The sequence below is a fragment of the Chrysoperla carnea genome, chromosome 5 (genome assembly GCF_905475395.1).
Source record: "Chrysoperla carnea chromosome 5, inChrCarn1.1, whole genome shotgun sequence".
Lineage (NCBI taxonomy): Eukaryota > Metazoa > Arthropoda > Insecta > Neuroptera > Chrysopidae > Chrysoperla > Chrysoperla carnea.
This window is the reverse complement of record NC_058341.1, coordinates 34,185,917-34,196,883: the sequence shown is the minus strand read 5'-3', so window position 1 is coordinate 34,196,883 and position 10,967 is coordinate 34,185,917. Positions and strand designations below refer to the sequence as shown.

Here is a 10,967-nt window from a genome sequence, read left to right as displayed (position 1 = left end):
GTTTTGTACTCCCTTGAATAAGTATACCCATGATAGATATTTTTATATTTAGAATAGAGAATGTGGTGACATCCTATACACAATACCAACGTGTAAACGCATTCAATTAACAATAAATGATATATGTGGAATTTTAAGTTATTTAAATATTGAATACTGATTCGTTCGCTATCAATAAAATTTATAAATAAATAAACGTTTTATTGTTGAATATTATTCAAAAGTTGTGTAGTAAAAACTTATTTCAAGAAAATCTTGTAGAGGAGATTATTATAAGATTTAATAAATATTTTTTTGGCGGAAAGTACGGTAGTTGAAACCTCTTATGGTATTGCTCACATCGCTCATGTATTCATCTTTCAATTTTAGTCCGTTGAAATGATATAAGTTCATGAAGTTATTTAGTCCGTTGAAATGGTAGGCAAACATTGCCTTTTAGCAAAATAAATTGTAATTGTCAGACAGTATGGCCGTTATTATTCTTATAATTTAAATAACAACCATTATAATATGGTTGTAATTTTAATATTTTTTAGTTTCATAATTAAAGAATGTAATGTTAATTTTTCAGCCAGTAATTTGGTTGCTTTTCTATCGCGTATCCAGCGTTAATATACGCAATCGCTTTCAGGTGTGAGACTTATTTCCTCCCTACCTAAGTTCAATAAGAACAGAAATATATTAATTATAACAAATTTTAATCCTTTCGTCTATTAGCGCAATGTGACTTCAAAAAGAAGTCTCATAAATATTGCAGACTCAACTGGAGACAACTGATACTATAGAAATATTATGTTTGGAAAAGTAATATTACAGTATTGAATAGGGCTATCCACCAGAAGTATTGTGATATCGCTAACCACTATGATACTGACATTCATATTGCATTGACTCGTCCGCCCTAACTATTGCTAATGTTGCTATTCCCTAAAAAGATTACGTTGTTTTGTCGAAGCTCATCAAGACTCTTTCAATACGAACCCATAACTTCGAATGCTTTCTGTATACAAGGAAGTAAACAATAACCAACGTTTATTGCAAACGGATGCAATGTAAGGCCCAAAGGTTTATTATTTATTTTATCTAAAAGATATAAAGATTAACGATATTGTAAAAAAATGTAAAATCTACTTGTTATTTTTAAATAGTAGCAAGTTAAGCAACAAGCAATACACCTATCTATATACAATACTCTTATCTACTAGATATAGTAACATTTAAAAGCAGCTGTTGCAGAAGCATCATCAGTAGAGATTACGATCTCTTGCTTATATTATATTCTGCGTGAATTTGAATTTATAAAAGTTAATTTCACATAAATTATTATTTTAAGAATAATAATAAAAAACCTGCTATATCATTTTTATTAACATTAATTTCTTTTTATGTACATACTATTTTAATGAGAGTGTATTATGAATGCATTTGTTGGGTATCATTAAAACCAGAATATTTAATAATGAAAAAAAAACATCTACTTAATTATTTTACTTAGTATTTTGTATATTTATTGCAATCATTGATTTATTAATTATTTTCAGTATTAATTTGTCAGATAAACTGGTGTACACTTTTTGGAATAAGTAGCTTGAATTTACCGCTAGGCTATATCCCTAAAATTTTCAGGATATTGGACAACGGGCGTAGTTGCAAAAATTGTTTAGTGTAGTTGCAAATCTACATTAGAGCTGTAAAATTTTCGGAAAACAACGTTAGTATTTCGTTATAAGTTATATTCGTGAAAAATTGGTCATACTGTACCCTTGACACAGCGGTCGTAATAAAAATTCGAAATGTCAAAATAAACACTTTTGTCTCCCGTTAATAATCTTCCTGGTTATTTCAAAAATATGCTAAGAAGTAACCTAAGTATACTTCACCAAGACATTATTTTACAAAAAATTTAATAAAACATAAAAAAAGAGGTGCCCTTTGATAATCTACTTGCATATAAATTGTGGTTAGTTTCAGTTTTATTTACACCAGTTTTTAGAAATTTTCCTCGAAATTCTAAAGGTACATTGCCAGCTAGAATTTTTCTAACTTGATCAAAAGGTCACGTTGATGCCAGGTCTCAAACGGAATTATTATATGGCTCCAACTTAAAAAATGTCTTAAAAGAGCGTGTAAAAAAGCCTTTGAATCTAGTTACAGCAACTTTAAGAGCACATTTTTACAATGATTGAGTTAATTGTTGAAATACTATGTGTAGACAGTGTTGATTACGCAATCGTTTCGTAGGTAGCCACACATACATACATGCCACACACATATAATTGATTTTTCCCATATAATACATACAATATAATACGCGCTTAATTTGCCCCATAACGGCAAACATTGATGTGTACGAAAAAATGTTTCAAACAAAAGTTGGTAATTTGTTTATAACTAACATTTTTTATATTTAAACTTTTGTTCTACCTCTAACGGTTTACAAAATGGGTAATACGGATTCACGAATCAATTGACCGTTCTTGGTCATTTACGAATCTGACCTCACTTTTTACGTCCTTAGCACACAATAAAAATTTCGGCTTGGTATCTCTTTTCATTTTTGAGTTATCGCCTCGACAGACAGACAGGCAGACGGACACACAGTCAGACAAACGAAAATGGACTAATAGGGTGCTTTATGAACACTTATACGTTACAAACTTGGGACTAAACTTAGTAGTATATGACTTGATATATTTCATATATACATTGTGTAAAAAGACTAAAGAAGAATATATATCATGCATTAAAATCTCTCAGTGTATGCATGTTCTGTTTATATAAAAATTTGTTTTATTTTTCTTGAATTATAATTAACTTTTAATGAAAGAATTTTAATTATATTTATAAACCTAGAGTTTGATCTCTACTACAACAGTCTAATACTACACAGTCAGTACGTATATAATTGTGTGGTAATGAGTATAATTATTATCACAAACGTATGTATAATATAATGTTTTATTACATCAAAAAATAATAAGGTTACTCTAGCTAGGTATTATAATACTCTTATTATATATGTATGTAGAAATGTAGATGTATATTTCTGATCATTTTTTTTTCATTTTATTAAGTATTCGAAGCTCTCTGGTCAAATATATCTCAAAGGAAACTTTTTTGCGAGAAATTGGATTAAGTATAACTTATCATTTAATCATTTTAAACTTAACTTATTCGGAACGTTTCGAATTGATTTAATTCTTCATCAATCAGGTACTAAAAAATTGTTTTAAAAAAATCGTCGTAAATATAAATTACTATTTATAGCCTTTTTCAGAGCCTGATGAAGAATTACATTAATTTGAAACGTTTGTTATTATTAAAAAGCTCCTAGGTTTGTTCTGGGTTTAATCTAATCTCAAACGTTGTGCGGCTACATATCTTTATAAAAAAATATACCAATACCGATTTCTTAACAAATTGAATAATAACAGGAAGATTTCAAGGTAAGAAATATGGAAACCCGACCAAGTAAACCCGAATTGTCTAAATCTAACTGAATCTGGATGAATGAAAAGTGTTAGCATAGCCGGCCACATGTTACGGTCTTCATGACTGATGTCGTCCTACTGTTCCCCTTAAATAGTTTACTACAATGTAATATAACAAGAACCTTAGCCACAGCAACGCGTGGTCGGTACTGCTAGTTTGACTATAAGTACTCCACTGGTAAATTTTCAACGAGTTGCATCAATTCTCTTATAAAACTAATAAACTATCCAACTGATTTTTTATGTTTTCATAAATAAATGTAAATTGTAAAGTTTTTTTAATGCATGATAAATAATGTCTTCTATTACGTATACATGAAATGTGTATAGAATTACCGCATCATAAAACGATAAAACTTGCATTTAACAAAACACTTACTCTTAAAATTACTATTTTTTATGGTAGAAAATTACACTTAACAAAAAATATAAAAACTTTAGCTTCTTCTATTTTCTGTTTACTAATTTAGCTTAAATTTTTTTTGTAATATTAACATCTGAAATCATGGTTACACTTATTATCGAACTGAAATATCGATCGTAGATAAAATATTCGGTTTAATAAAATGATAATATGAACATAATGAGTTGAAATTTCAATGGAAGTCGAAAATCAGCTAAACTGTTCGATCAATATGCGATGATATCGTGAAAAAGGTTTTGTATACTTATCTTAAGTTTACATATTTAAAATATTTTCCCTGATTCCCTAGAAGAGCGACTTTTGTGGTTTGATCCTGATCAGACAGTTGAGTTTCCTGGTTTATGTGATTTATATCATATTCTGGCCGTAGGTTAAGCCTCAAAAGTCACTCTTACCGGGGTTAAATGAGTACGATGAGGTCGCACTTGGGGCTAGAGGATAATGAATAATAGTATACAACCTCTGGCTCGTACTCTATATTACTTTCCGCTAGAGGATAGAGAATAATAGTATACAAACTTTGGCTTCACCTCGTCCTTTATATTACATGCGCGTGGAAATCTAACTTTCTGGTCTAGGGTCTTAATAAATTATTTCATATGTTTCGTTTGCATTGAAAACGTTTTATATAAAGTATCTTCAGACAAATTATTTTGTGTAACTATATGTTTTTGTACGATCAGTGTGCATTAAGATGTGTAAAACGTCTTCGTCTAGGACGTTGTTCAATTGTATCAATTATTGTATCAATTATGATGCGCCAATGGTGACAATGATTTATTGACATGGGCATAGTAACGTCTTGGGAATAACTCTTAGATTACCACCACAGAAAAAAGGATTATTAGACGTAAGCATTTTTTTCTTGAAGCTTTTAAAAGGAAAGAAAAGAAATAGACTAATGAATAGGAAAAAATTATCTATGTAGCTTTAATCAACTTTTTTCTTTATTCGTGGATTTTTTAGTTGTAGCAAATTTTTCTTTGAATAATATTACCTACTCATTTTATTGTTGTTTTTAAAGGTGTAAGAATTGAACCTTTTAAAGTAAACTGTCCACAAAGCCTTCGTCATCTTTAACAGGTTGAAATCCATTATTGTGTGTCAATGTATTATATTCAGTAGTTAAAATTCAAAGCCCACAATTTGAATGTTTTTATAATCCTTAAAAATGCAGGTAAAATTTATTCTTTATGAAAAAAAAAACACTTGTCGTTATATTATTACTATGTATATGATTCTGAAATGGGTGTTCAAAGAAAAGTTATTAAAGTCAAAGTATCAAAGTGGGCTGTATGTGTACAATTATTTCATTATTTGAATAATAATGAATTTAACAGGGTTGGATTTATGTGTCAAATATGAAAAGATCATAATGGGCAGTTAATTTTAATGAGATAGCATTTTTCAAGTGTTTAAGTAAATTAAAATGACAAGATGTTTAATTAGGCTTGACAAAAACCCTCTACACTCCAAAATATTTCAACACACACATGATTCAAAAACCTTGCTTACAATTCGTTTTTTACAAAAAGGCTTAATTTAAAAAAAAGAGTGTTAAAGAAATATTTTGAAAGATAATTAAATAATTTGAGCTTGGAGTTGGATCTAAAATGGATCGTGACTCTGGCTTCACCCTTCATCAATTGTTTGGATTCCTTCAGGCAGCAATTTTAGCCTACTTCGATAATTTTCATGTACTTCAAGAAATAAAGACTTTTTTAATTTGCAAATTGATTTGACCTCGAGTTTTTTAACATATAATTACGCTAGCAGAATTGTTTCGTATAATTCTATGTAGATCAGGTACTCAACTATTTTTAGTATGGCCTCAACTTCAGAGTAAATTACCAGCTAAAACGCCATTTATTAAGCACTCCCAGTGTTGTTTGGAGAAACAAGAAATAAATCCGATATGTCATTTGATTAAATCAAAAAACTAATGTGAAGTACGTCCAGATTGGAAGCCATCATTCATTACGATATCTTTAAAGCTGGAAATATAGCATAGTAATTAATTTCACGATCTAGACGCTCATTAAAAAATTTGAATAAAAATCTGTCATTTTATCTACTACTTAACCGATTTAAACACTGTTTCACATATAGAATTATACATTATTGGTAAGTCACATGGACTGAATTTTTACGTGATGACAAAGTAAGTGAAGGCTATAACGCGGTAGTTTTTGTTTTTAATGTTGAAATTTCCCAGCAAAGTCGGCGAATAACTGCTAGTATAATATATGGAAATTAAAATTCTCAAAAATAAAAACAAAATTATTAAGAATTATATCACATGATTGCTAAACGTGATTTGATGTGTCGCGTCAGTTTAAAAAAAAACTCTTATTCCCGTATGCAGATGAAGACCAACTTTTGTATTACAATTCATATTTATATGTTAAATATAAAAATAATAATACATTCCTGTGTACAATAATCACACATGTTTGAATGTATGTACATGTGTGTATTATGAATTAATTATGAATTCAAAATTTAAAATTATATATTATTTATATTTTATATAATATTTTTTTATAAACAAATAATTGTTGTAAATATTCATGAGTTCAGAGACAACTACAAAAAACTATTTACATATGAATGTTGTATTGCAACGAACGTATAAATATTTCTAATAGAAAAATACAAATCTTAAGAGACATATTTGTTCCTTGTACAAAGTAATGGTAGGAATTTAATAACTTTGAACATTTAAGATTCCATTTTTGCCATTTTTAGAGTGATGTCTTGAACGCTCCCTTACCATTTAACTTCTTATTGCTATTAACGCATTTGAGTGTATAGAGTATAGATTGGAAAAGTAATCATAGGTCTCAAAAAGGCAACGTTCCAGCAATTATCAACCAAATAGAATGGATTTCTTTATTATGTGAACTAGTTTGCCAAATATTGACTACTTATATTATTTTAAAACTAACCCATAAAAAGCAAGTTTAATTACACTTCCTTTCTTTGTAAATTGAGTCTTGTACTCAACCTATTGTGGGCATATCACATACCTCAAATATGTACTTTTATCAAAACGGATCGTGTACTCGCGGACAAACCATACTATGTATTTTGTATTGAAGTTGTAAGGTGATAAGATGTATAAGATTTTGTTTTAGAGTCTTCCTTTTGTATTAATTTTGATTTTAGGTCACTCCTCCACACTACGATAAAACAATTTTTCTGTTTAAGTAGTATCTTATTCGATGAATTTTATTTTGAAGAATGCAAATTAATTGATTAATAAAAGTGTTTTCAGTTTTCTCTGTTTATTCAGGAAGCGAAAGTTTTGCGGACAATTATAGAACAATTTGTATTGAAACGCGTAAAGAGTGAAACGTTTTGCATCAGTTACAACCTTACTATTTCTGGTTTTTGATACTTAATGCAAAAATATTATCAATTTAATAATAGTGAATGAAAATCTGGGCTCCTTTTGGTCTTTATTAAAGTCGAAAAAATGTAAAATATATTTCTGATATTGTTATGTAATATCGTAATCTAAGTTGTTAGTGGTTAACTCAAATTATATAATCCTTATTAGACATATCCAAAATGTTTTCTATTTATAATAACCGTCTCAAATTTTATTTTGTATAAATAAAACATTAACTAATTTAGATTGAAAACATTTATAGGACTGTTGCTAGTCTTCCTATACATATACATATATAACATATACGACAGTTCACCTGCTGTGTACAAAATGGCTACCTGCATCCTATTTTGTCTATATGTGTATACATATACTAGTTAACTATATCATTTGCATATATACATTATAATGTACATACATATTGTATATATAATAAGCACACTTTTTGCATAAATTTTTTTTTATTTTATAGCATAAAATTGTAATGTTACATATTTGCAATGTTTTAAAAGTATCATCATAAATATGGTCAATACGATTGTGGTTTGAAAATGGTGGAAGCGCATTGAAGTGTACTCAGCATATCTATTTGTTGCAAAACTGACTGTTCTTTACTCTTCCACCACAATTTAATATAGGAATATCATTTACTTTTATATGTGCAGTATCGAACTAGACGAAAGCATATATTTTTTTTATAGATATTTTAAGATAATGGTATAATTATTGTATTCAAATTCATTTAAAGTAATATTTAAATAATTTTCATACAAAAGTTTTGAAAATTGATCGGCTAGGAAAGTGATTTTCGAAGAACCATAACTGGTAGTCCGCGGGACAGGACTCTTTTTGTTAAATAATTAATACATGCTTGCAACTTTTTGAGTGGCTTCCTTGACGAGTGACGAGTCTACTAAACTTTCCCTCTACGAGTGTTTTCGAAAGTGATACGTTTTCAAATAAGAATGATAACGTCATACTTTAACTATCGGTCTGAAAAGGACATTATCGGACATTAAGATCACTTGATAACATCATTCAACGATAAAATACTTTGTCCAACAAAAATAGCACACTGATGAGCTTGTCTACCATCTCGAACATACCGCACTCGAGTATTTTTGTTTTTCAATACTTATATTGTTCACTTTTGCTGAATTGTTTAATAATTATTAATGTTAGCAAGGGATCACAGATTCCGAAAAGCTTAAGAAAAGCACAGAGTTCAGAACGATGAAGTGTTCGAATTTCAACACACTCTGTTCTGTGTTTTTTTTAGTTTGTGTATTAATTATTAATTCTTTCTAGTACCAGTTTCAGATTGACTCTTGATTCCAGGAGAATAAACTAGAGTTGCAGTGTCATTGGATATAAAAATTTCCATTAATAGAGATGCTTCTTAATTATGTTTTATACAAATATGTTCAATTAAATTTCATCAAATTTTCTAATAATCTTGGAGAATTTTCCCATTAATTGCAGAGGACTCTAGCCAGATAAAACTGCATATTATTATTAAGAAAAATTCATGTTTGTATGTTAGGATAGCTATTATAGCCAAAAAGAAAAAATCATAATTAATAAATATTTCTTGTTCTTAAAAATTTGACATTTTGCGTTGGGGATTTCCTAAATTTTATAAACTTCAAATGCCAAGATTAAAAAACTGGTGTTCGTACGTCGAGGCAATTACTAGAATTTTTGGAAAAGATGATTTGAAAAATCCAAGTTGATTAATTATAGATTTAAAAAAAATTTGAGGACTACATATCTTTGTACAACCCTTACACCGTTGTTTAAAAGAACTGTAGTCAGATAACCCTGAATTACTATATCGAATAAAAATAACAAACTGTATATTATTTACTGTATAAATAACATTTTTAAGGAAATATTTTTTCGGTTATATACAACCCAAATTTCTGCCTATTTGTCTAAATATTGACATTATAATATTTAAAAAAAATAAATATTCATATTTTAAAATTTACAATTTCAAAAAAAATTATTGAATATACAAAGCAACTTTGGGTATAAACTTTTTGCATGTTAACTTTATACAAAAATATTTGTTTAGATTTTTAGACCCAAGAATATTGTTATTCCAGATTTTTTGGTATTTATTTTTATAATAATAATAAATCTGTTAATTTAGGTCTTTTTTTATTATCAACAAAAACGAACAGCCAATTTTACATACAATTCAGTTTCCGGTAATAATAATTCAAGGTTCTTGACTATTTTGAATCTTTTAATTAGCTTTGTTTTTATAATAAATACTTTACTAAAAATTAAAAACAAATATCCTTTAATCAATCACTAATGACCTATATAATCAATATTATGTCCTCGATAGTACATAATGCAATTTTGGTGGGAGCGCATGGTGCATTTGTTTGTACAATCACCAAAAAGCGATGATCATGTTTGAAACAACCATCGAATCTGATTAATGGATTTGAAATGTTTTGTTTTTGATGCTAATATCTCCAAAAAGTTGTGCTAATCTCTCTTCAGTACTATCGTATTTGGTAAGTAAGAATGCTTAGCATAATAATATTTTTTCATAAAATTTGAGCCCAAATTTGTTTAATTTTAAGGCAATTTTCTATATTTTTCGATTTCTTACTTTCAAAAAAATTGCTTTACAAATAAAGTGAAACAAATAATTAAGATTGTTCCTCGATAATTTCAATCAAAACATTGTATTATTCCATTCAAAAATTTCAACAATTTGCTTCATTTGAGCAAATGAATTTCCGTATTTGAGCTACATAGACAAAAATTTTGAATTTTTGTTTTAATGATTTTCAAATAGAACCAAAAAAAGATTTGAAATTGATTAGAAAACTGGATTATTATCAAACATAGAATCATGGATATTTGTTATATAAGATTAGAATTTTGAAGTAGATCAGGTAATAAATAATATGTTTATCTTACTCCAATCTTTTTAATTTCAACATCTATCTATCTTTTTTATTAATTTAGTTCAAAATAATATGGAATGAAGGTATGAAGATCGAACAGAGTTCTCTGAACGATTTAGGAACGCCTACACTGTATACACACACAATATGGCGGGCTACAGTGCTGCCATCATACTAATGTAAACAATATTATATAGCGTCTATGGTTATCTTTCTTCCACCTGATTAAATTTTTGTGGTTATTTCTTTTTTATATACAAAAATGTTTTTTTTACAATCTTTGATTTTTTGTTATGATTACAACAATTAAAATAAAAAATTTCTTTTTATACTTTTGGGTTTTACTTAAAAAATAAAATAAAAATAAATAAAAAATCACCTAATTTTTATAATTTTTTAATCCAAAACGTAAATGATTTTTAAGTCATTATATAGTTTTTTTAAAACTTTATCACTAAAACCAAGTTTGAAATAAAAAAAAAACTTAAAAACACACTTCAAAAATTCAAAAAAAACTTCACAAAATGAGCACACAAAATTAAATTTTTCTCAAATTCATGTTTTCAAAAAATAAAAACAAAACTTAAAACATACAACACAAAAATACAAAAAAATATTTAAAAAAAATAATCACGCGCTAAAAGTTTTAAAATTAACAACAATTAATGTAAAAATGTCATTGAATCACGTGACAAGCATCATGCAGAAACATCAACAATAAAATAAAA

General features: G+C 27.8%; 1 protein-coding gene across 2 annotated transcripts in view; it reads right to left on the bottom strand.

The window, feature by feature from the left end:
- LOC123299698 (protein bowel) overlaps window positions 1-10,650 on the bottom strand; it is an 88,263-nt gene extending 77,613 nt beyond the window's left edge. For both annotated transcript variants that reach the window (XM_044881999.1, XM_044882000.1), the window contains exon 1: window positions 10,619-10,650. The gene's annotated coding sequence lies outside the window, so the exon portion shown is untranslated. The remainder of the gene's footprint in view (window positions 1-10,618) is intronic.
- Window positions 10,651-10,967: the final 317 nt, after the last annotated feature.